The 25,884-nt window shown below is 36.6% G+C and overlaps 1 pseudogene; it reads left to right on the top strand.

The window, feature by feature from the left end:
* Positions 1 to 16,863: 16,863 nt before the first annotated feature.
* Positions 16,864 to 17,798, top strand: LOC126935183 (olfactory receptor 502-like; annotated as a pseudogene).
* The last annotated feature ends 8,086 nt before the right edge of the window (positions 17,799 to 25,884 follow it).

The raw sequence follows: 25,884 nt of genomic DNA on the forward strand, positions 1-25,884 counted from the left end.
TTTCTCAAATACAGTATGTCCTTTTGGGGCTCTTCTACTATATCCATGTTATTTTCTCTAAGTTGCAATGTATTTCCTGCCCTTCTCTGCCTCCTAAAAACATAGCTTTCTCAAAATGACAATTTATCACTTCTCAGAAGACTCTCTAAATTTGCCTAGCTATGTTATTCACCTTTTAGATTTAGATACCATTTTATTGTAATAAGACATTTTTTACAAGCTTGGCTTCTGTACTAGACAGGACAAAGACCAGTGTAAAATTTTGTCTCCCCCAACTTTTAGCCTAAGCTGAGCAAAATGTCGGCTTTGATTAAGGTCAGTTCGATGGCTATAGGATAAAACAGGATCTCATATTCTCCAGAAAGCCTTCCATGATTATTCAGTGATTATTACTTCAATTCATTTATTAATTCCTCCAATACATTGCTTGAGCTCTTTTGCATTTATTTTATTTAGACATGCACTAAAGAGAGTTGGCTGCTTTCTTTTTTTTAATTTTATTTATTTTTTATTATTATTATACTTTAAGTTCTAGGGTACGTGTGCATAATGTGCAGGTTTGTTACACATGTATACTTGTGCCATGTTGCTGTGCTGAAGAGTTGGCTGCTTTCTAAGTGAATTTTAAGTATCTTGTTGCCTAGCAATGTGAATGCAATAGGTGCTTTCTAAATGCTTGCTTAATTGCACTTATGAATGTTGAATAACATCAAAAACAAACAAACAAGTTCTGAAAACTTCAACCATAGTTTCTTAGAGCCTAGGAGAAAGAAACTATTATTTTTACATTCTAGACACTCCCCTTATTTACTATAGTATTAAATCACGCTTGACTTATAAATGGTCATATTAGAGTCACTAGGAGAGCTTTTTCAAAGAATATATTTCCACATACATATACCCCACAAGTTCTTGGCAAATATCTTCAAGGAGAAAATCTCCAGGATATCAGGATATGTATAGTTTGCACAATCTTTCTCAGTGATGGTGGTTGGGAGCATTTGACTTTTGTGATACTTTTCATATATGTTGATGGTAAAGTCTGCTTTCCTCATTATTTAAGTATAGTAATGACAAAAGGTATGTCCATATGACATTACCTGCTTCCTTCCCAATGACCCTGGCAGCTTCTGGTGAACAAGATGCCCCTAACATTGTGTCAGCCTTTCTGTTTGGGTTGCCCAAGTCTTACCCTCTTTCTATACCTGGCTTTTGCCTTGAGTTTGCCATCCTGGTCTCTGTTTTTTGTTCTTCAAAGCCCTCCTCATGCAGTTTTCTGGGTTCTCTCTTTACCAGGAATAAGAAACAGACAACATTCTTAATTTTCATCTGTCTGTGCTCATAGTTTCTTCAATACTACTGAAGAATAGTAGTAGAATATTCAAAATACTTCAATTTCTAACAGGCTATAAACACCCACAGATACTTGATTATTAGTAAAAAGTAAAACAAAACAAAAAAAACCCCAAAGTCTAAAATTCCTACCTTCTAAAGAAGGAGAATTACCTTCCAGTTTCTTAAAATCATGAAGTACTTAAGCTGGAATAATGTACAGTCTCACAACACAGGTGCAGCTTTCTGCAGTTCTTCCTGTCAGTTCACTGATCTCTTCATTCAAGGGTAAGTGTTAAAGCAACTTTTCCCCTTGAAGGCCTGTGATCAGTCCCCTCTGAATTTAGAGTCACCTATACATAAAAGGTAGTGTCATCTTCATTTCTTGGAGATGGAGCTCAGAACCATGAAGATTTTAATGAGAGTCCTGGGACCACTGAGACCACTATCTTGCAACTACTGATTTAGATACCGGAAGTCTTGACCTCTATATCACTCTATGTGATGCTCACAAATATGTTTTCTTAAATCCTCACACACCATAAGGGCTTTTCAATGAAGTTTGCTCCTGTTACTCTGAATAATAGTAGAAATGATTGAAATTCAACTTGTTAAAAATATACTTTAGAATGTAGAGGATGCATTTGGGCATATTTTACTTCCTGCACAATACCATTTATTTTATGATTCTGAAAATTTGCGAAGTCTCTCAGGTCTCTTCAACCTTATTCACAGGGCAAGGGAATAGGTCATCATTAGAAGCTATTGCCTGGGGAAACAAAAGAAGGAAGGTAAGAAGAAAACAAACACACAGTATGATCACTGTGATTTTTTTTCTCATGGGGCAACTTTGCTGTAGAAGACCTTGATGAAAAGGAATATCCATTATTACTCAAACCTCCAGTCACTGCGCTGCTATCTGTAATATCCACAGGTGGCTTTGAATTTCCCCTGTCATCAGATTGTCCCTCAGTGTCTTTGCCATTTATAACAATCTTCTACCTAATGTATTATCAAGTCTTGTCTCCAATATCTGTTCTCATCATCTCAATACTTCAGGCAAACCAATGCACTATATTCAAATTAAATTCTGCGTTTTCCTCATTCTGTTTTCTGTTCCTTCTGTCTGAAAAATCTCTATTCTTGATTTCACCCATCCAAAATCTTGCTCATTCTTCAAGGTTCAGAACAAATGCCACATCATCCAAGAAACTCCTAGCTTGCATAATGTATAAAAATCGAGACAGAAATTGTTGTCATTAAGAAGGAATTCTATAAGGGAAGGCATTTACTTTGCATAACTTGCATTGGGTACCAGAACATCAATGCTAACAGAGTCAGTGTAGATAGCTGTACATAATAAATAAGACTTGTTGAAACTAAGCAGACATTTTAGTGCCTTTCCTGGATCTCCCTTACCAGAGCAGTGAATACATCCCCCAGCTTCTTCGAGAGCCAGCTTCTAACATATATAAACCTCTTTTTTGAGAATTGCTCTTAGCAAAAAGGAAGATAAGTGACTGAAAATAGCTGGGAGTGCATACCCTCATACCCAGGGTGCCCCATAGCCAACAACGGAATGATATGATGGCTTTAAAACAATGGCAGAAATGTCCTATTGTTGCAAGCTAGAACCACTCCAAAGTGCCATTCATGCTCCAGTACTTCCTGGGAAATCAGACTGAAGCTACTTTCAACTGACTCCACACCTTTCTCTGGAATATTCCCATGCCTTGTCCTGTTTCTCTCTCATTCTTTGTTTTCTCCTGAGATCACTCTTTTACTAAATCACACGCATTTGAATTGGTAAGGTTCTGCTTTTGCAGAACTTGTGATAAGACAGAGTCTTAATAAATACACGAGAATAAAGACTGCTTATACTTTTTTATACACTCAAAATTTAAAAATCATAGAGTATATCTAGTGACTGAAGATAGTGAAAAACAAAACAAAACAACAACAAAAGCAAAATAATGAACTATCAACAGTACTTACCCTTTCCCATCTTGAACCACTGTCTGTTTTGTATTCTGCAATCTCACACTCCTACTTTGGGCCTTTTTCTACCACTTTTGTCTTTTTCATGTTTGGTAGAGAGTGAAACTTCACCAACTTGAAGGAACACCTCACAGTGACCATGGCCCTTCTTCAGTTCTCATCACCAAGGACCACACAGTTACCGAGGTTGCCAACCACAGCTATCTGAGTCAGTCAGACACCATACACACTGAGACCCACAGTCACCATATGCCCCTTCATTTGGTACCTCATGCATTCCAGTATGTCTAGCCTCCTGCAGGTGAAGGTCTTTACTTTTAAAAGTCAGCTCATGAATTTTGAAGGGGAGGACTGCTTCTTCAAATGCATAGACACCTACACAAAGTTACAAGAATCACAGAGAATCAGGAAAACATGAGGCCACCAAAAGAACACAATACACTTCCAGTAATTGTCCTAAAAAAAATGGAGATCCACAAGTTGACTGAAAAAGAATTTGAAATAATTGTTCTAATGAAATTCAGGGACTAGAAAAGAATGCAGGTAAACGATTTAACAAAATAAGGACAAAAATAAAAAAATAAGAATTCAAGAGATAGGAAAACACTAAAAGAAACAACTTTTGAGCTAAAAATACAATGACTGAGTTAAAAAATGCAGTAGAGTTCTTCAACAGCAGACTCAATCAAGAAGAAGAAAAAATCAGTAAAATCAGACAGGTCATTTGAAATTATCAGAGGAGAAAAAAGGAAAGTAATAAAAAAATGAAGAAAGTTTATGGGCTATGTGGAACACTATCAAGAGAGCTAACTTTGCATTAGGGGAGTTCCAAAAGGAAAAGAGAGAGAGAATGGGGCAAAAAGCTTTCTGTAAGAAATTATGGTTGAAAACTTCCCAAATCTGGGGAGAGACCCTCATCTCACACTGTATACAAAAATTACCTCAAATGGATTAAAGACTTAAACATAAGACCTAAAACTCTAAAACTACTAGATTAAAACATAGGATAAAAGCTCCATGACATTGGTCTGGTCAATGAGTTTTTGGATATGGCTCCCAAAGCACAAACAACAAAAGCAAAAATAGACAAATGAAATTACATAAAACTAAAAAGTTTCAGCATGGCAAAGGGAAAAATCAACGGAATAAGGAGACAACTAATGAAATGGGAGAAAAGGCTGGGCACAGTGGCTCATTCCTGTAGTCCCAGCACCTTGGGAGGCTGAGGTGGGCAGAGCACTTGAGATCAGGAGTTTGAAACCAGCCTGGCCAACATGGTGAAACTGTCTCTACTAAAAATACAAAAATTAGTTGGGTGTGGTGGCACAAGCCTGTAATCCCAGCTACTTGGAAGGCTAAGGCAGGAGAATCGCTTGAACTTGGGAGACGGAGGTTGCAGTGAGCTAAGATCACACCACAGCACTCCAGCCTGGGCATCTAAAAAAAAAAAAAAGACAGAAAGAAATGAGATAAAATAAAACAGTCATTTCTCATACAAATGGGTAGTGGGTGTATTAAAAAATGTTCAACATCACTAATCTTCAGGGAAATGTAAATTAAATTAAAACCACAATTAGTTATCACCTCACACCTATTAGGATAACTATTATGAAAAAAATCAACAGGTATTGGCAAGGATGTGGGGGATAGGCAAACTTTATACATTGTTAGTGGGGTTGTAAATTGGTGTGGCCAATATGGAAAACAGCGTAAAAATTCCTCAAAAAACTAAAAGTAGAACTACCATAGAATCTAGCAATCCTACTTGTAAGTATATAGCCAAAAGAATTGCAATCAGTTTCTCAAACGATTTATCCACTCCCATGTTCATTGCAATATTATTCACTGTAAGTAAGATATGGCAATAACTAGGTATTTATTGATGGATGAGTGGATAAAGAAAATGAGATGTGTGTGTATAACATATATGTATATATGTACATATACATATATGTGTATGATATATGTGTATGTGTGTATATATGCAGTATATATGTATACATATATACTCTATAAGAGTCCATAGTATGTTTTATATAATATATATAACATATATTATTATATATGATACATGTACTCACATACACATACTATGGAATATTATTCAGCCATAAAAAGGAGAAATTCTGCCATTTTTGAAAACGTGAATGGAACTCAAGAACATTATTCTAAGTTAAATAAGCCAGACACATAAATGGAAATATTGCATGATCTCACTTATGAAATTTAAGTGGTCAAACTCATAAAGAGAGTGGAAAGATGGTTGCCAGGGATTGAAGGTGTTTGAGAAAAGACAGGATTTGGGTCAAAGAGTACAAACTTTTGGTTATAAGATGAGTAAGTTCTTGGCAAATAATGTATGGCATAGTAACTATAGGTAATAATGATGTATACTTGAAATTTGATAAGACAAGAGATATTAAGTGTTCTCACCACACATACACACACAATAACTATGAGGTGATGGGTATGTTAGCTTGATTCTATTGTTATTGCATGTCAATAAATTTTTTAAAAATCATGTTGTACATCTTAGATACAATTTTTGATTATCAATCATGCCTCAATAAAGCTGGAAATAAAATAATATTGCTTTTGTATATTATCTTTGTATATAGAGATCTTATTAAATTAGTAGTAGTTTGTTTTATAGATATCTGAGAATTTCCTGCTTGAATTGGAAACAAAGGAGAGTTTAAATTCTTCCTGTTTAATCTTTATATTTTTTGTTACTTTTTATTGCCTTATTTCAATACCTGGTACTTCTAATATAATGTTGAATAGAAGGAGTGAGGTTGGACCTTCTTGCCTTTTACCCAAATGTGGATGGAAGTCATTTAATATTTTACCACTAAGAATGATGTTAGTTGAAAGATTTTGTAGATACTCTTCCTCATTTTTTGTCACTATAGTTGTTACTGCTCTCTCTTCCCCTTTCCTGCATTTTTGGATTATTTGAACTTTTAAAAAAGTCCATTTGCACTTTTCCATTGGCATTTTTGGCATACCTCTTTGCATTACTTTTTAAATGATTGCTTTCAGAATTATAACATATGCTTCTAAATTTTTGGAGTTTACCTAGAGTTAATTAACTCACATAAAATATACAGACTTTGAGACCTTATATGCTTATTTTCTTCGTGCCACCTTTATGTTATAGTTGTCATATGTCTTACATCTCTGTACATAAATACCCCACAAGGCAATATTACAATTTTTATTTGCTGATTTATATGAATTTGAAAGGAATTAAGAGAAATACAGTGTTTTTTCTTAGCTTTATTGAGCTATAATTAACACATAAAAATTGTATCTATTTATGGTGTACAATGTAATATTTTGACATATGCATACATTATGAAATGATTAAATCAAGCAAATTAACATATCCATCACTTCACAAACTTATAAAATTTTTGTGATCAAAACATTTGAGATTTATTCTCTTAATTTGTAAGTATATTTTATTAAATATAGTCACCATGCTGTACAATAGATAGCCAGAAAAATATAATACATCTTTATATTAAACCAGCTTTTTACCATTTTAGATTATTTTCATACATTCCTACAAACAAGAGATTCCCTTTCTCCCCTTGACATTCTGCTTCTTGGTTGTATGATCAAGGTCACTTCTGTAACAACAGTGTCTTAATTCTACAGGAACAAATGAGAGGCCCAGAGATTGCCTTCCAGAACTGTCCATCTGAAAGATCAAGGCAGAGTGTGTTTGCATCGAATTCCAGCCATTATTGGTTGGGGTTGCCCTTAGGAGAATTTACGGCTACCACATCTAGGATGTGCTTGCATGAGGACTAAGCAGGCTTCTAATGGTTTCCTAAAGGTCTTAGGCTTCAGATAAGATGTGGAGCATTCAAGTGGAGTGTTTTAGTGGTTAGCACTGGAAGCAGGAAACTGACAATGTGGATTGGAATCACCCAGCACAAGATGCTTGAACTCCTCAGTCTCAGTTCTCTCATCTGAAAAAATAAGGGCAATAAAAATACCTCATAAAATTGTTGTAAGGATTAAATGAGTGTAAACTGTTAAGCATAGTTGTTGGTATAAAGCAACCTCTGAATGAATGCTGGTTCTAATTATCTTGGTAGGGTAAACCTGCTTTCTCAAAAGAAGGGCTTCAGGGGTTAAGATAGGAGATTCTAAAATTAGGATTAGCAAGAGAATTAGGGAAAAATTGAGTATTTGGGTTGAAAATACCTGTATTCTACTACTGTCTCCCTATATCATAAGGAACCACTCAAGAGACAACTCTTTGAGATATCAATGGTGAGAGATTATCTCTTATCTGGGAATCATCCAAACATCTATTTTTTGAGACAGAGTTTCACTCTTGTTGCCCAGGCTGGAATGCAGTGGCACAACCTCGGCTCGCTGCAGCCTCCACCTCCTGGATTCAAGCTATTCTCCTGCCTCAGCCTCCCAAGTAGCTGGGATTACAGGCGCCTGCCACCGTGCCGAGCTAATTTTTGTATTTTTAGTAGAGACAGGGCTTCACCACGTTGGCAAGTCTGGTCTCAAACTCCTGACCACGGGTGATCTGCCTGCTTTGGCCTCTCAAAGTACTGGGATTACAGGCATAAGCCACTGCGCCCAGCCTACATCTTTTTAATTTGTACATCTTTATAAAATTTTCGAGGCATTTATTTTCTTAGTTTTGCTCTGATAATTAGTGTATATGTGTTAAAATGTTTTATTATTTAACATTCAACTTTACATCAAGTTCTACCTCATATTCCCCTAAGTTACTTAATGGTACATCTTATAGATAGATATCAATACAACATTCTTTTCAATAAACACATACTGAATAGGTAAAGCTAAGGCTAGTATTTTACATCTGAAGTTTAGTATTGAATATTTCTTAATCATAAATATCATAGTAAACTTGTAACCAGCATTTATTTAAAAAGCAATTTGTTATATTATACCATCTAATAATTATTAAAGGTTATAGAACTGTAAATGAACACTTAGAGACAACAGAATAAATTGACCACTTGAGAACTGACAGAATCTTGAAAGATAAGTTGTTTATGTGTGTGAATTGAACTGCTCAATATCCGCTACAGAAAATGATCATGTTCCATGAGGCTTTTGAATTCACATTTGAATCTCTAGAGTCTTTTCCTCAAGGGAAAACAAAAATGAAATATAGCTGTATAGCCACCATGGCTTTTATTTGTTACTCAAAGATAAATGAGTTCTCATTTCAAGAGGTAAGACTTTAGCTTTTGTTAATGAATCTGATGTATTGATATTCATTTGCCATTTGAGAACACTTTATTCTCTAAAGTTATATCTGTACTCACAAGCCATAGTGCAGAAACAGGACAGATATAATCAAGCAATAAGCTAGTAAACAACTTTGACAAAATTTCTCTGTTTCCACCATCACTTTCATGTGAATAAACAGGAATAATCCAGTTATCAGAATTCATTGTTTATCTGCCCACGAGACAGAAACCCTTACAGTCTTTCAATACTATTCAAACTTTGCACTATGCCATATGCTAATAAACTCAGTACTTTCAAGATGCTTTCAGCACTTACTGGTATTTAAAGTTATAAAGATTTTAATTAAGTGTTTCAAAATGTAAAGATATTAGCAATATGTGTAGAAAGACTTACTTTGTTTATAGGTCTGAATGCTGTTAGCTTCAAGGCAATAACATATTAGACAAAACTTGGGATATAAAGTTAGAAAATTTGGAGATGAGTGTCAACCTGGCCACCAGTTGGGTGATCCTTCTTCAATTTTTAGGTTATACTTTATTCGACTATATATTATGTTGAAAATAATATTATTTTATTCTACACAACTCCAATTAGAAAACATTGTTACAGTGAAAGATATTTGATTTGTTCAAATAAATGTGTTTTATATACTGAATAGCAATCATACTTTTTGCATAGTGATTATATTGATAATTCAAACTACTTGAAAAGTAAAACAATAATATAACATATTCAATTATTAATATTTTTAAAGTATTTAACACATTTGTGTGACCTAATTCATAATCGTAATTAGAAATTCCTTTCTGATAAGAGTTAAAAACAAATTGACTTTTCCTTTTCTAAAAAAAATGGCTTATTTCACTGATACATGTTGTGAAACATGTAATTAACCAAGTGTCTCCCTTACATATTAGCTGTAAGAAGACATAAACGATAAAATGTTATCCACTCATTGCCAGGAGTATTGAATGATTTATGTTTATTTATTGTATAGTTACTAAAAGAATGGGCAGTCGTACTTCCTAGAGTTCATGTTCTAACTCCACCATTTGGTGTGTAACCTTGTACAAGTTACAGAATCTCTTTCAAATTCAGTTTATGCATCCATAAAATAATAATGAAATGAATATTATTTTATGGAAAGTGAACCAAAATTCCTAGCCCTCTGCTTGTCATTTAGTAAACATATAATAAATGTTAGCTATTACTCAAGTCTTTATTACACAACTCTATATGTATACATATTTTTAAATACGAGTCCCTTTTGTTATTCTCAACTATCTTAATTTTTTTAACCTTTGGGTTTAAAGCCACTTTAAGTGCATTTTTGGAAACAATATGACATAGTAAGAAAAAGACATTATTTGGAGGATCTTTTCTGGTGTTTGTGCTAAAAAAAAACTTCTTGAGGAGAGCAAGATGGCCGAATAGGAACAGCTCCAGCCTCCAGCTCCCAGTGGGAGCAACACAGAAGACCAGTGATTTCTGCATTTTCAATTGAGGTACTGGGTTCATCTCACTGGGGAGTGCCGGACAATCGGTGCTGGTCAGCTAGTGCAGCCCGACCAGTGAGAGCTGAAGCAGGGCGAGGCATCGCCTCACCTGGGAAGTGCAAGGGGGAAGGGAATCCCTTTTCCTAGCCAAGGGAAACTGAGACACACAACACCTGGAAAATTGGGTAACTCCCACCCTAATATTGTGCTTTACCAAGGGTCTTAGCAAACGGCACACCAGGAGATTATATCCCACACCTGGCCGGGAGAGTCCCACACCCAGGGAACCACCCTCATTGCTAGCACAGCAGTCTGAGATCTAACTGCAAGGCCACAGCAAGGCTGGGGGAGGGGTGCCCGCCATTGCTGAGGCTTAAGTAGGTAAACAAAGCCTCTGGGAAGCTCCAACTGGGTGGAGCCCATGGTAGCTCAAGGAGGCCTGCCTGTTTCTGTAGACTCCACCTCTTGGTGGAGTCTGACAGCTGTCTGACAGCTTTGAAGAGAGCCATGGATCTCCCAGCACAGAGGCTGAGATCTGAGAATGGACAGACTGCCTGCTCAAGTGGGTCCCTGACCCCTGAGTAGCCTAACTGGGAGACATCCCCCACTAGGTTCAGACTGACACCTCACACCTCACACAGCAGGGTACACCCCTGAGACGAAGCTTCCAGAGCAAGAATCAGACAGCAGCACTCGCTGTTTAGCAATATTCTATATTCTGCAGCCTCTGCTGCTGATACCCAGGCAAACAGGGTCTGAAGTGGACCTCAAGCAATCTCCAACAGACTTACAGCTGAGGGTCCTGACTGTTAGAAGGAAAACTAACAAACAGAAAGGACACCCACACCAAAACCCCATCAGTACGTCACCAGCATCAAAGACCAAAGGCAGATAAAAACCACAAAGATGGGGAAAAAGCAGGGCAGAAAAGCTGGAAATTCAAAAAATCAGAGTGCATCTCCCCCTCCAAAGGAACGCAGCTCATCACCAGCTATGGATCAAAGTTGGATGGAGAATGACTTTGATGAGTTGAGAGGAGAAGGCTTCAGTCAATCAAACTTCTCAGAGCTAAAGGAGGAACTATGTACCCAGTGCAAAGAAACTAAAAATCTTGAAAAAAGAATGGAAGAATGGATAACTAGAATAATCAATGCAGAGAGGGCCATAAACGAACTGACAGAGACAAAAACCATGACACGAGAAATACGTGACAAACGCATAAACTTCAGTAACTGACTTGATCAACTGGAAGAAAGAGTATCAATGATTGAAGATCAAATGAATGAAATGAAGCGAGAAGAGAAGTCTAGAGAAAAAAAAGGAAAAAGAATTGAACAAAGCCTCCAAGAAATATGGGATTATGTGAAAAGACCAAATCTACGTCTGATTGGTGTGCCTGAAAGTGAGGGGGAAAATGGAACCAAGTTGGAAAACACTGTGCAGGATATCATCCAGGGAAACTTCCCCAACCTAGTAAGGCAGGCCAACATTCAAATTCAGGAAATACTAAGAACGCCACAAAGATACTCCTCGAGAAGAGCAACTCCAAGACACATAATTGTCAGATTCACTGAAGCTGAAATGAAGGAAAAAATGTTAAGAGAGCAGCCAGAGAGAAAGGTCGGGTTACACACAAAGGGAAGCCCATCAGACTAACAGCAGATCTCTCGGCAGAAACTCTATAAGCCAGAAGTGGCCAATATTCAGCATTCTTAAAGAAAAGAATTTTCAACCCAGAATTTCATATCCAGCCAAACTAAGTTTCATCAGTGAAGGAGAAATAAAATCCTTTACAGACAAGCAAATGCTTAGAGATTTTGTCACCACCAGGCCTGCCCTACGAGAGATCCTGAAGGAAGCACTAAATATGGAAAGGAACAACCGGTACCAGTCATTGCAAAAACATGCCAAAATGTAAAGACCATCGATGCTAGGAAGAAACTGCATCAACTAACGAGCAAAATAACCAGCTAATATCACAATGACAGGATCAAGTTCACACATAACAATATTAACCTTAAATGTAAATGGACTAAACGGTCCAATTAAAAGACACAGACTGGCAAATTGGATAAAGAGTCATGACCCATCAATTTGCTGTATTCAGGAGACCCATCTCACGTGCAGAGACACACATAGGCTCAAAATAAAGGGATGGAGGAAGACCTACCAAGCAAATGGAGAACAAAAAAAAGCAGGGGTTGTAATCCTAGTCTCTGATAAAACAGACTTTAAACCATGAAAGATCAAAAGAGACAAAGAAGGCCATTACATAATGGTAAAGGGTTCAATTCAACAGGAAGAGCTAACTACCCTAAATATATATGCACCCAATACAGGAGCACCCAGATTCATAAAGCAAGTCCTTAGAGACTTACAAAGTGACTTAGACTCCCATACAATAATAATGGGAGACTTCAACACTCCACTGTCAACATTAGACAGATCAATGAGACAGAAAGTTAACAAGGATATCCAGGAATTGAACTCAACTCTGCACCAAGCGGACCTGATAGACATCTACAGAACTCTCCACCCCAAATCAACAGACTATACATTCTTCTCAGCACCACATCGCACCTATTCCAAAATTGACCACATAGTTGGAAGTAAAGTACTCCTCAGCAAATGTAAAAGAACAGAAATTATAACAAACTGTCTCTCAGACCACAGTGAAATCAAACCAGAACTCAGGACTAAGAAAATCAATCAAAACCGCTCAACTACATGGAAACTGAACAACCTGCTCCTGAATGACTACTGGGTACATAACAAAATGAAGGCAGAAATAAAGATGTTCTTTGAAACCAATGAGAACAAAGATACAACATACCAGAATCTCTGGGACACATTTAAAGCAGTGTGTAGAGGGAAATTTATAGCACGAAATGCCCATAAGAGAAAGCTGGAAAGATCTAAACTTGATGCCCTAACATCACAATTAAAAGAACTAGAAAAGCAAGAGCAAACACATTCAAAAGCTAGCAGAAGGCAAGAAATAACTAAGATCAGAGCAGAACTGAAGGAGATAGAGACACAAACCCCCCCCCCCAAAAAAATCAATGAATCCAGGAGCTGATTTTTTGAAAAGATCAACAAAATTGATAGACCGCTAGCAAGACTAATAAAGAAGAAAAGAGAGAAGAATCAAATAGATGCAATAAAAAATGGTAAAGGGGTATCACCACCGACCCCACAGAAATACAAACTACCATCAGAGAATACCATAAACACCTCTATGCAAATAAACTAGAAAACCTAGAAGAAATGGATAATTTCCTGGATACATACACTCTCCCAAGACTAAACAAGGAAGAAGTTGCATCCCTGAATAGACCAATAGCAGGCTCTGAAATTGAGGCAATAATTAATAGCCTACCAACCAAAAAATGTCCAGGACCAGATGGATTCACAGCCAAATTCTACCGGAGGTACAAAGAGGAGCTGGTACCATTCCTTCTGAAACTATTCCAATCAATAGAAAAAGAAGGAATCCTCCCTAACGCATTTTATGAGGCCAACATCATCCTGATACCAAAGCCTGGCAGAGACACAACAAAAAAAGAGAATTTTAGACCAATATCCCTGATGAACATCGATGCAAAAATCTTCAATAAAATACTGGCAAACTGAATCCAGCAGCACATCAAAAAGCTTATCCACCATGATCTAGTGGGCTTCATCCCTGGGATGCAAGGCTGGTTCAACATACGCAAATCAATAAATGTAATCCAGCATATAAACAGCACCAAAGACAAAAACCACATGATTATCTCAATAGATGCAGAAAAGGCCTTTGACAACATTCAATAGCCCTTCATGCTAAAAACTCTCAATAAACTAGGTATTGATGGAACGTATCTCAAAATAATCAAAACTATTTATGACAAACCCACAGCCAATATCATACTGAATGGGCAAAAACTGGAAGCATTTCCTTTGAAAACTGGCACAAGACAGGGATGCCCTCTCTCACCACTCCCATTCAACATAGTGTTGGAAGTTCTGGCTAGGGCAATCAGGCAAGAGAAAGAAATAAAGTGTATTCAGTTAGGAAAAGAAGAAGTCAAATTATCCCTGTTTGCAGATGACATGATTGTATGTTTAGAAAACCCCATCATGTCAGCCTAAAATCTCCTTAAGCTGATAAGCAACTTCAGCAAAGTCTCAGGATACAAAATGAACGTGCAAAAATCACAAGCATTCTTATACACCAGTAACAGACAAACAGAGAGCCAAATCAGGAATGAACTTCCATTCACAATTACTTCAAAGAGAATAAAATACCTAGGAATCCAACTGACAAGGGATGTAAAGGACCTCTTCAAGGAGAACTACAAACCACTGCTCAGTGAAATAAAAGAGGACGCAAACAAATGGAAGAATATACCATGCTCATGGATAGGAAGAATCAACATCATGAAAATGGCCATACTGCCCAAGGTAATTTATAGATTCAATGCCATCCCCATCAAGCTACCAATGAGTTTCTTCACAGAATTGGAAAAAACTGCTTTAAAGTTCATATGGAACCAAAAAAGAGCCCGCATTGCCAAGACAATCCTAAGTCAAAAGAACAAAGCTGGAGGCATCACGCTACCTGACTTCAAACTATACTACAAGGCTACAGTAACCAAAACAGCATGGTACTGGTACCAAAACAGAGATATAGACCAATGGAACAGATCAGAGCCCTCAGAAATAATACCACACATCTACAGCCATCTGATCTTTGATAAACCTGAGAAAAACAAGAAATAGGGAAAGGATTCCCTATTTAATAAATGGTGCTGGGAAAATTGGCTAGCCATAAGTAGAAAGTTGAAACTGGATCTTTTCCTTACTCCTTATATGAAAATTAATTCAAGATGGATTAGAGACTTAAATGTTAGACCTAAAACCATAAAAACCCTAGAAGAAAACCTAGGTAATACCATTCAGGACATAGGCATGGGCAAGGACTTCATGTCTAAAACACCAAAAGCAATGGCAACAAAAGCCAAAATTGACAAATGGGATCTAATTAAACTAAAGAGCTTCTGTACAGCAAAAGAAACTACCATCAGAGTGAACAGGCAACCTACAGAATGGGAGAAAATTTTTGCAATCTACTCATCTGACAAAGGGCTAATATCCAGAACCTACAAAGAACTCAAATAAATTTACCAGAAAAAAACAAATAACCCCATCAAAAAGTGGGCAAAGGATATGAACAGACATTTCTCAAAAGAAGACATGCATACAGCCAACAGACACATGAAAAAATGCTCATCATCACTGGCCGTCAGAGAAATGCAAATCAAAACCACAATGAGATACCATCTCACACCAGTTAGAATGGCAATCATTAAAAAGTCAGGAAACAACAGGTGCTGGAGAGGATGTGGAGAAATAGGAACACTTTTACACTGTTGGTGGGATTGTAAACTGGTTCAACCATTGTGGAAAACAGTATGGCAATTCCTCAAGGATCTAGAACTAGAAATACCATATGACCCAGCCATCCCATTACTGGGTATATACCCAAAGGATTATAAATTATGCTGCTATAAAGACACATGCACACGTATGTTTATTACGGCACTATTCACAATAACAAAGACTTGGAATCAACCCAAATGTCCATCAGTGACAGACTGGATGAAGAAAATGTGGCACATATACACCATGGAATACTATGCAGCCACAAAAAAGGATGAGTTTGTGTCCTTTGTAGGGACATGGATACAGCTGGAAACCATCATTCTCAGCAAACTATCGCAAGAACAGAAAACCAAACACCGCACGTTCTCACTCATAGGTGGGAATTGAACAATGAGATCACTTGGACTCTGGAAGGGGAACATCACACACCAGGGCCTATTATGGCGAGGGGAGAGCGGGGAGGGATGGCATTGGGAGTTATACCTGATGTAAATGATGAGTTGATGGGTGCTGACGAGTTGGTGGGTGCAGCACACCAACATGGCACAAGTATACATATGTAACAAACCTGCACATTGTGCACATGTACCCTAGAACTTAAAGTATAATAAAAAAAATTTTTTTAAAATAATAAATGCTTATCAAGTATGGTTAACCTCAACATGACTCTTCATCTTAAGACATTTTATTTCACAATAACCTTGTTGCTATATAAATGTCTATATCAAATATTAAACAAGTAATTTGGGGCTTTTCAAAAAGAAATACAAATTGTTAATTTCTGATTTAAATTATAATTAGTATATATCCTTTATTGAATTACATTCAATAAAATATTTGGAAAAAAAAAAAAAACTTTTTTAGAAACATAGACTTGGCCGGGTGTGGTGGCTCACACCTGTAATCCCGGCACTTTGGGAGGCCGAGGCAGGCCGATCACAAGGTTGGGAGATCGAGACCATCCTGGCTAACATGGTAAAACCCCATCTCTACTAAAAATACAAAAAGATTAGTCGGGCATGGTGGTGGGTGCCTGTAGTTCCAGCTACTCGGGAGGCTGAGGCAGGAGAATGGTGTGAACCTGGAAGGCGGAGTTTGCAGTGAGTGGATATCTTGCCACTGCACTCCAGCCTGGGCGACAGAGCAAGACTCCCTCTCAAAAAAAAAAAAAAAAAAAAAAAAAAAAAAAAAAAAAAAAAAAAAAAAGAGAAACATAAACTCATCATTTGATGTGAAAAATGTACTGATGTTGAATGTCTTCAAAATGACTTCTAGTGAAAATGAAACCAACAAGTTTTTACTGCTTTAATGTGCTGTTCTCATCATGGGTTCATTTAGTCAGCAGCCACTTCGTCTCATGGATTCCCTGGAAGATGGGAATCACACTGCTGTGATGGGGTGCATCTTACTGGGCTTAACAGATAGTCCAATCCTTGGAGTCATCCTCTTCATGATTATCCTATGCATCTACCTGGTGACCATATCTGGCAATCTCAGCACAATCATTCTTATCAGAATCTCTTCTCAGCTTCATCATCTTATGTACATTTTTCTGAGTCACTTGGCTTTTGTTGACACGGGCTATTCATCTTCTGTCACACCCAACATGCTTATGAACTTCCTCATGGAGAGAAATACAATCTCTTACCTCTGATGTGCCATCCAGCTTAGTTCAGTGTTTTTCTTTGGCACAGTCGAATGCTTCCTTCTGGCTGCCATGGCCTATGATCGCTTTGTGGCAATTTGCAGCCCACTGCTTTATTCAACTAAAATGTCCACACAAGTCTGTGTTCAGCTACTCCTAGTGGCTTATATAGGTGGTTTTACTCTTCCTCCTCTACCTTTTCCTTCCTGTCTTTATTCTTCTGTGGACCAAATCAAGTCAATCATTTTTTCTGTGATTTTACTCCTTTACTTGAACTCTCCTGTTCTGATACGAGTATCCCTGCAGTCATTCCCTCATTTTCTACTGGCTCCATCATTGTGGTCACTGTGTGTGTCATAGCCCTCTCCTACATCTACATCCTCATCACCATCCTGAAGATGCACTTCACTGAGGGGCGCCACAAGGCCTTCTCCACCTGCACCTCCCACCTCACTGCAGTCACTCTGTTCTATGGGACCATTACATTCATTTATGTGATGCCCAAGTCCAGCTACTCAACTGACCAGAACAAGGTGGTGTCTGTGTTCTACGTGGTGGTGATTCCCATGTTGAACCCCCTGATCTACAGCCTCAGGAACAAGGAGATTATAGGGGCTCTGAAGAGAGAGCTTAAAAATATTTTCTAGTGATATCTGTTCTTTTTTATAATGATTGACAAAGTAATATTCCATAAATAAAGTAATGAAAAGAAATTGAACGTCTGAAACATAGCTGGCCATACATCATTACCAGCATTGAGCTTTTGTTAGTAGTGGGTGGATTTTCAGCTATCAAATAGTAAATCAGAGGCACATAGTAAATTACCTCTACAAAATTAAGTTAAATTTATAATTTAAAAAAGTCAAATGTGTTTATATTTTAAAAATACACAATCTACTGAAAATTCTTTTTAAGATAGAATTTTTGAAAGAAGTTATCTGCTGTAATTAGACTTGAAGACATACGAACTAAAGAGACAAGTCATCTGCTTGCTACACACCTAACAGATACTGTTGATACAGGGGTAGGATAACTTTAGTAACACTTTTGTTTATAAATGGGGAATACAGGAGTCACATAGCAATCACTGTCCCATAACATTTACAAAAATCAGCTGGATACAAATTGCCATTTTCTTGATCAGGGGCCAGTCATTGGTACCTGTTAAATAGGTTCTTTCTCTCTTGGTTCTGCCCTCTGGGCTTTTGGTTCTATCCTCTGAATCATCCTTCCCTTTCCAGAAAAAAAACCGAAAACAAAAAACAAAAACATGTTATAGCTGAATAGTCTGGATAATCAAAGGGAATGTAATAAGAGACTATAAAATTGTGAGCAGAACTTAGGAAAAGCTTCAAAGGTAATGCCATATTCCAGGGATAGTGATCTGCTGAAAACCTGGAGGGGCAAAAGATGTGGGCAGTTACTAGAACCTGGAGAGCTGTGATGAGAGGACCACCTGTCAGGAGATATGGCATTTGGTGGAGGGTCACGGCCAACTCAGGTGACCCAAAAGGGGAAGAGCCAGAGAAGTACCCAAGCCTCAGTCTCCTCTGCCAGTGTCTCCCAGAAGCCACAGGCAAGGGAGTCTGTTGATGTAGTCCACATAGGTCAGCCTCTTGGTGCTATGTCAAGGTGGAAATGGGTAGACCACTGTGGTCAGAGAAGACTTATTCCACTGGAATAAAACTAGAAATTAATTGCAAGAGGAATTTTGGAAATGATCCAAATACGTAGAAATTAAGCAATATGCTCCTGAATGACCAGTGGGTCAATGAAGAAATTAAGAAAGAAATTCCGAAATTTCTTGAAACAAATGATAATGGAAACACAACCCACCAAAATTTATGAGATATAGCAAAAGCACTACTAAGAGGGAAGTTTATAGCTATAACTGCCTACATCAAAAAAGAGAAAAAGCTTCAAATAAACAATGTAGTGATGAATCTTAAAGAACTACAAAAGCAAAAGCAAGCCTAATGGCAAAGTAGAAGAAAAGAAATAATAATAATTAAGCAGAAATAAATGAAATTGAAATGAAGAAAACAATACAAAAGATCAATGAAACGAAAAATTTGTTTTCTGAAAAGTTAACTACAGCCTCTACCTCCTGACTTCCAGTGATCCTCCTATGTCAGTCTCCTGAGTAGGTGGGACTACAGGTATGCACTACCAGACTGGGATGATTTTTAAATTTTTTGTAGAGATGAGGTTTTACCATGTTGCCCAGACAGGTCTCAAACTCCTGGTCTCGAGCAATCTGCCTGCCGTGGACTCCCAATGTTTGCTTTAATAGGTGCAAAGTCTCACTCTGTCACCCAGGCTGGAGTGCAGTGGTATGGTCATAGCTCACTGCAGCTTTGACCTCCTGGGTCCAAGTGATCTTCCTGCTTCAGCTTCGCAAGTAGCTGGGACCACAGGTGTGCACCACCATACCTGACTAACAAAATGTGTATTCCATACAATGGAATATTATTCAACATTTAAAAGAATGAAATTCTGATGCATGCTACAACATGGATGAACCTTAAAAACATTATGTTAAGTGAAAGAAGCCAGTCACAAAAGACCACATGTTATAAGATCCCATTCATATAAAATGCTAGAATAGGAAAATTCATAGGCATGGGAAGATTTGTGTTTGCTAGGGGGCTGGCAGGAGGTTGGAGTTGAAAGATGGGAAGTGACTGTTAATAGATACAGGGCTTTTTGGAGTGATACAAATGTTCTTAAATTACATAGTGGCAATGAATGATTGAACAAGTGTGAATAAACTAAGTACCACTGAATTACATAAAAGGCAAAAAAAGAAAATGAGGTACACATACACAATGGAGTACTATTCAGCCATAAAAAAGAATGAGATCTTGTCATTTGCAACAACACGAATGGGGCTGGAGATCATCATGTTAAGTGAAATTATCCAGGCACAGAAAGAGAAACATTTCATGTTCTCACTTATACGTGGGAGTTAAAAATCAAAACAATTGAACTCATGGACATAGAGAGTAGAAGGACAGTTACCAGAGGCTGGGGGAGTGGTGGAGGCCTGGTGGTGAGGTGGTGATGGTTAACGTATGCAAAAAAGAAATTGAAAGAATGAATAAGACATACTATTTGACAGCACAAAAGGATGACTATAGTCAGTGATAACTCAGAGTGTAACTGGATTATTTGTAACACAAAAGATAAATGCTTGAGGGAATGGATACCCCATTCTCCATGATATGATTACTTCACATTGCATGCCTGAATCAAAACATCTCATGTAGCCTATAAATATATATGCACCTACTATATACCCCCAAAATTAAATAATTAAAAATAAACTATTCTCCAATGTACTCAAGGAGATAAGTACAAGGATGTTTATAATGGCATTGAAAGATATCTCATCAGAAGACATCTCTTGATTTTTACTCTCTCTTGTCCAACTGTGTTACATCTACTTCTGCCCCTTTGTTTCCATTCTTAGTAAATGAGATCTCTATTCACTCACTCAGGCCATAAAATGCAGAATAATCCTTGATACCTTTTTTTCACACTTGCTCCTTTTCCTGGGGTAAAGGATCCCATCCTATTTAAAATAATTGAAATGGAGGGTTCCAGGGTGACTAAATATATAATGGGAGTAGACAACTGGAAAAGTGGCTATCTTTGTGGAATAAATATCTTGCATATTTTGCAGATCCCTCCAATACACATATTCTACACACACACACACACACACACACACACACACACACACACACATTTCAATACTAAAGGACTGCTCGAAACGATAAGAAACCAGGTATTATTTTTAGGGAGTAGGTATTAATTAGATATGAACCGAAGAGTTAGGGATACAAATTTTAGTGACTAACATGTAGAGTGAATTAGGAAATTAGATTTAAATAATGGATCAGCATTATAAAAAATGTTCCCTGGCTACGAATGAAATACATGATACAAGGATAGGGGAAGATATTCTAGACATATCAGCATTTGCAGTTACTTTAATTTGAGGATAAAGTAATTTCTCAGAATAATTTATTTTTTCTTCTTCAAGATAGTCAATCTGTAAGGAGTTGAACATACAATAATCAAAACCATATTCTTAGTCAACCACACTATTACATTTTAGCCTTAGATACATCATTGATGCCACATGTGAATTATCTCAATGGACTGTCATATGAAATTTTACTAGAATTGAGTATGAATTCTCAAGTTCTGACATCTTAACTAGGCATAGGACATGAATAAGATTATTGCTTAGACATAGACCCAAATCAGAAATGAACTTTCTATTTCAAAAAACATAGATGTATGAAAGATAGAAATAAAATTAGAGTAGGTATGTAAGTGCTCATATAGCATGTCAAGAAAAGTGATATGTGGAAATATGGACTTTTGTCAGTTTCCAGCTCTGTCCCTTGTGGTGCAGAACCTTAAGCAATTTAAATACAATCTTGGATCTTTAGTTCCATTACTTTACAAAGAGAATATTACTATACACTTCACAATTGTCTTGTTTTAAATTTTGTCGTGTATATAAAAACACCAAACTCTGTTTTTGCTTAGCAATTGAAAATTTCTTTGATGTAACTGACTTAAATCCCAGTTGCTTAACTACTGAAAATTTCCTTGGTGAAGCTGACAAGTATTTCTGTATCTGTGACCCAGGACAAATATTGTCCATTGATGCATACTTCAACAGTAGGTATGGAATCTAGGCAATTTTCACTGTGCAATAAAATTATGCTTATGCAAAGTTTGATACACTTGGGATATATCACCTTAAGTATATTATCTGTCTGGGGAAATTACACTGACAATTCATAGCAACTGAAAATTGCATGTATACATAATTATGTAAAAGTGTGTGTCTAAAGTATTTTCTAAATTATCAGGGGTTCCATTTATCCTTTCATTTCATTATTCCAAAAAGGAATCATTGCTTTTGGCTGTCATTTCAGTTCTTAAAAAATTATTTTAGATCTATATATACCTTGTTGAGAACCTCACTGTGACTAATGAATGATCCAAGAGAAAGACTTTAATGAGTAAAAATTGCCCAAATTCCATCAGGGAGAATAAATTGCTCCTAACACTTCCCACAGTAGCATTTTATTCATATTACTTGAACAAGACCTATAATATTTTAAAATCTTCCTTAAATTATTTGTTTTCAAGGAAGCTTTTATCTTTAAGATTTTATAGAAGAAATAATATGTCTGAAGTTCGCTCAAAGCAATCAAATGCTAAGTAAAGGAACTTGTGGAGGTATAGATTTTATATATTTTTGTATATATTTTTAAATGACAAAAAATTATTTTAAAATATCTATGTATGTAAAAAAGTTATGCAAGAATGTTCTTTACATATCTTACTACTGTGAACATTTGAAAGTGCCTGAATGTCCATTAAATTTAATATGTTACCTTCGAAGTATGTAATGCTATGAAACTATTAAAAAAAAAAGAAATTGATTTGCATGTATTCCACAAAATATTAAGACAAAAATCAAGTTACAGAAAGTATAAGTGATGTGTTTAATAAATATTTTTGTTAAGGGACAACGTGGCTGCTGTTTTTAACGGCAAAATATGTATTTTTGTTTTAAACAATAGTAAAATATGTGAATTGCTATAATTTCAAAATTTTTATTTTAACTTCCATAATCATTAACTATTTCCCTTTAATGCCTGCCTTGTCTTATGAAATTTGTTTTTATGAACATAATAATCTCCATTATCTCTTTAAAAATTTAATTATAATTTACATTATGAATAAATTTTTCTTTGAGTATAAGTTCTATTTTGTTTCCCTTTTATGAATTGCTATTTTTCAACTGTTGTGTAACTATCAATTTTGAGCTCATCTTTGCTGCTTGATATTTTCTACTTTATTGCCCACAACCTCTGCTTATAGGGGAAAATGTAGAAGCATCAATTTTCTTATAGATTTTAGCTAAAGTTGGAAAAAAGCAGGACGTACAGTCAGGAAGTGTGCTATTGTCTGGTCTTCTGTGCTTGACTCCTTTTCTCCAGAGTGCTGATGAGGCTTGGGTAACATAATCCTGTCACTGATGCTTGGTGATTAGGAGGAGATGTGATATAAGAGCTTGGTAAGCACTTTGGGAGGACAAACAGGAAGGATAGCTTGAAGCCAGCAGTTCAAGATCAGCCTGGGCAACATAGCAAGACCACATTTCTACAATAAAAATTATAATAATAAATAAAGGCAGAGCTTGGTAAAGCAGTCTAGCTGCTCCCACTGAAGCACCACAGCTAAACCATTTGTTGGTTGCCCTGATGTCCTTTCAGCTTCTGAAGGGTTAGTGAACTTTCCTGGTGTTAGGCCCACTGGTTTTTTTTTGTTTTTGTTTTTTTTGTTTTTGTTTTTTTGAGACGGAGTCTCACTCTGTCCCCCTTGCTGGAGTGCAGTGGCCGGATCTCAGCTCACTGCAAGCTCCGCCTCCCGGGTTCAGGCCATTCTCCTGCCTCAGCCTCCCGAGTAGCTGGGACTACAGGCGCCTGCCACCTCGCCCGGCTAGTTTTTTTGTATTTTTTAGTAGAGACGGGGTTTCACTGTGTTAGCCAGGATGGTCTCGATCTCCTGACCTCGTGATCCACCCGTCTCAGCCTCCCAAAGTGCTGGGATTACAGGCTTGAGCCACCGCGCCCGGCCTCGGCCCACTGGTTTTTGACATTATTCTTTTATAGACACACATACACATTCTGAATATATTTTTCTTTCTTCTGATTGTACTTCTCTGAGTTTTATTTCTCATTGATCTGGGAACATAACTCACTTATTTATCATTTAAAACATATCTATTTTAAAAATATATATGCATAGTATATGTACATATATGTGTTTCTATAATTAAGTTTGCTCTAAGTTTGTGTATGTTGATACACAAAATAAGAAGATTATATAATGTTCCAACACTATATATAGATTCTTAGGTTTGTTGTAGTGTTGAAGGTTATTGCATGTGCTCTTTCCTCTTAAACCTGAAGTCTTTCAAAAACTGATGTATATTTTAAAATATTTACATAATTATAAAGGAAAAACATTGAAAGAGAAATAAATTTATAATACTATTTTCCTTCCACAAGATTTACAATTGGTTAGTTAGACATGCTGAGACAATATATTTCTACTTTATAAATCTCTGTGTAGAATAAACATGCACATCCAAAAATTTCTCAAGGTCTTCTCAGATTTTTAATTTATTTTAAAATAAAGTTTGTTAATTTACATTACAGTAAAACATAAAACATTTCCTATAGTTTTAAAAATGTACTGTTGTAAAGTTGTGCATAAGATTAAATAAAAATTAATCTACATCTATGTCATGTAAGTCACTTGCATAGTTTGTTTTCTCTCATTCTTTTTAATCATGTTGGCCAAGCGTTTTCTATTTGTCAAAACATGCTATAATGGAGTAGCTTTTATCAGAATGATACTCCTGCCAAGAATACATATGTGCTTGCTAAAACTAAAGATAAAAAACTGTTTTAAGGCATTAGAAAGCAACCAATGCAACAAGGCTTTGGAGAAGCCAAAGTCTTAGAAAAAGAGAAAAACAGATTGCAGTGAACTTGAGATTCTCTGTCACATTTCCTCACAACCTGATACTGAGAGACAAAGCAGAAAGTAGTGATTCTGAGTTGGCAGGCTCATGGGAGAAAGTAGATAAAAATTAGTTTAATAATACTGTGGCTAGAAGAAGAGGAGAAACTAATACCCTAGAGAAATGAATATCAAAGCGAGGTAAGCCTTTATGTTCTGAAGGCAGTTGCAGATTCTGAAGCTACACAAAGGGAAAGCTTAAGAAAATTTTAAAAAGCATGTATGAAACTAAATAGATAATTAGAGATTTAAGCAATCTTATGAAGCTGAGAATACAAAAGTTAAATTTCAGAGCCTGTCAAAGAGACACCCTTGTAAAAACATCAAGCATTCCATTGGGATTCCTCAAAGAATCTCAGTTCAGCAGAGAAGCTAAATCTATAAAAAAAAAATATGAAATAAGCAATAACTGAAATTGAGGACTCAGTAAATGAATTGAACAGCAGATGACACACAATAAAGGGAGGATAGGTGAACTGTAATAAAGGTCAGTGGAAAATATATAGTTAGAAACGTGAAGAGAAAACAGAATGTGAGGGAAAGAGCATAAGACATGTTTTTAAAAATTAATTAATTAATTTACTTGTTTTTTGAGACGGAGTCTCACTCTGTCACCCAGGCTGGAGTGCAGTGGTACAATCTCAGTTCACTGCAAGCTCTGCCTCCCAGGTTCACGCCATTCTCCTGCCTCAGCCTCCCGAGTAGCTGGGACTACAGGCACCTGCCACCACACCCAGCTAATTTTTGTTTTTGCATTTTTAGTAGAGACCAGGTTTCACCGTGTTAGCCAGGATGGTCTTGATCTCCTGACCTTGTGATCCACCAGCGTTGGCCTCCTAAAGTGCTGGGATTACAGGCATGAGTCACCGCATCTGGCCAGTATGTTAAAATTTGTACAAAACTCTAATATACATAGAGTTAGAGTTCCAAAAGGAAAGGAAAGGAAATAATGGGAAAAATATATAAATTTAGAATTTTGAAATAAACAAATTTGGGGACATTAAAATAAATCAACTCATAGAGTCACAAAACACCACTAAAACCAGTTAAGATGAACACAAAGAAAACCAAATTTACATTTCAGTCAAACTATTAAAAATGAAAGATAAA

Source organism: Macaca thibetana, chromosome 14 (genome assembly GCF_024542745.1).
Source record: "Macaca thibetana thibetana isolate TM-01 chromosome 14, ASM2454274v1, whole genome shotgun sequence".
Lineage (NCBI taxonomy): Eukaryota > Metazoa > Chordata > Mammalia > Primates > Cercopithecidae > Macaca > Macaca thibetana.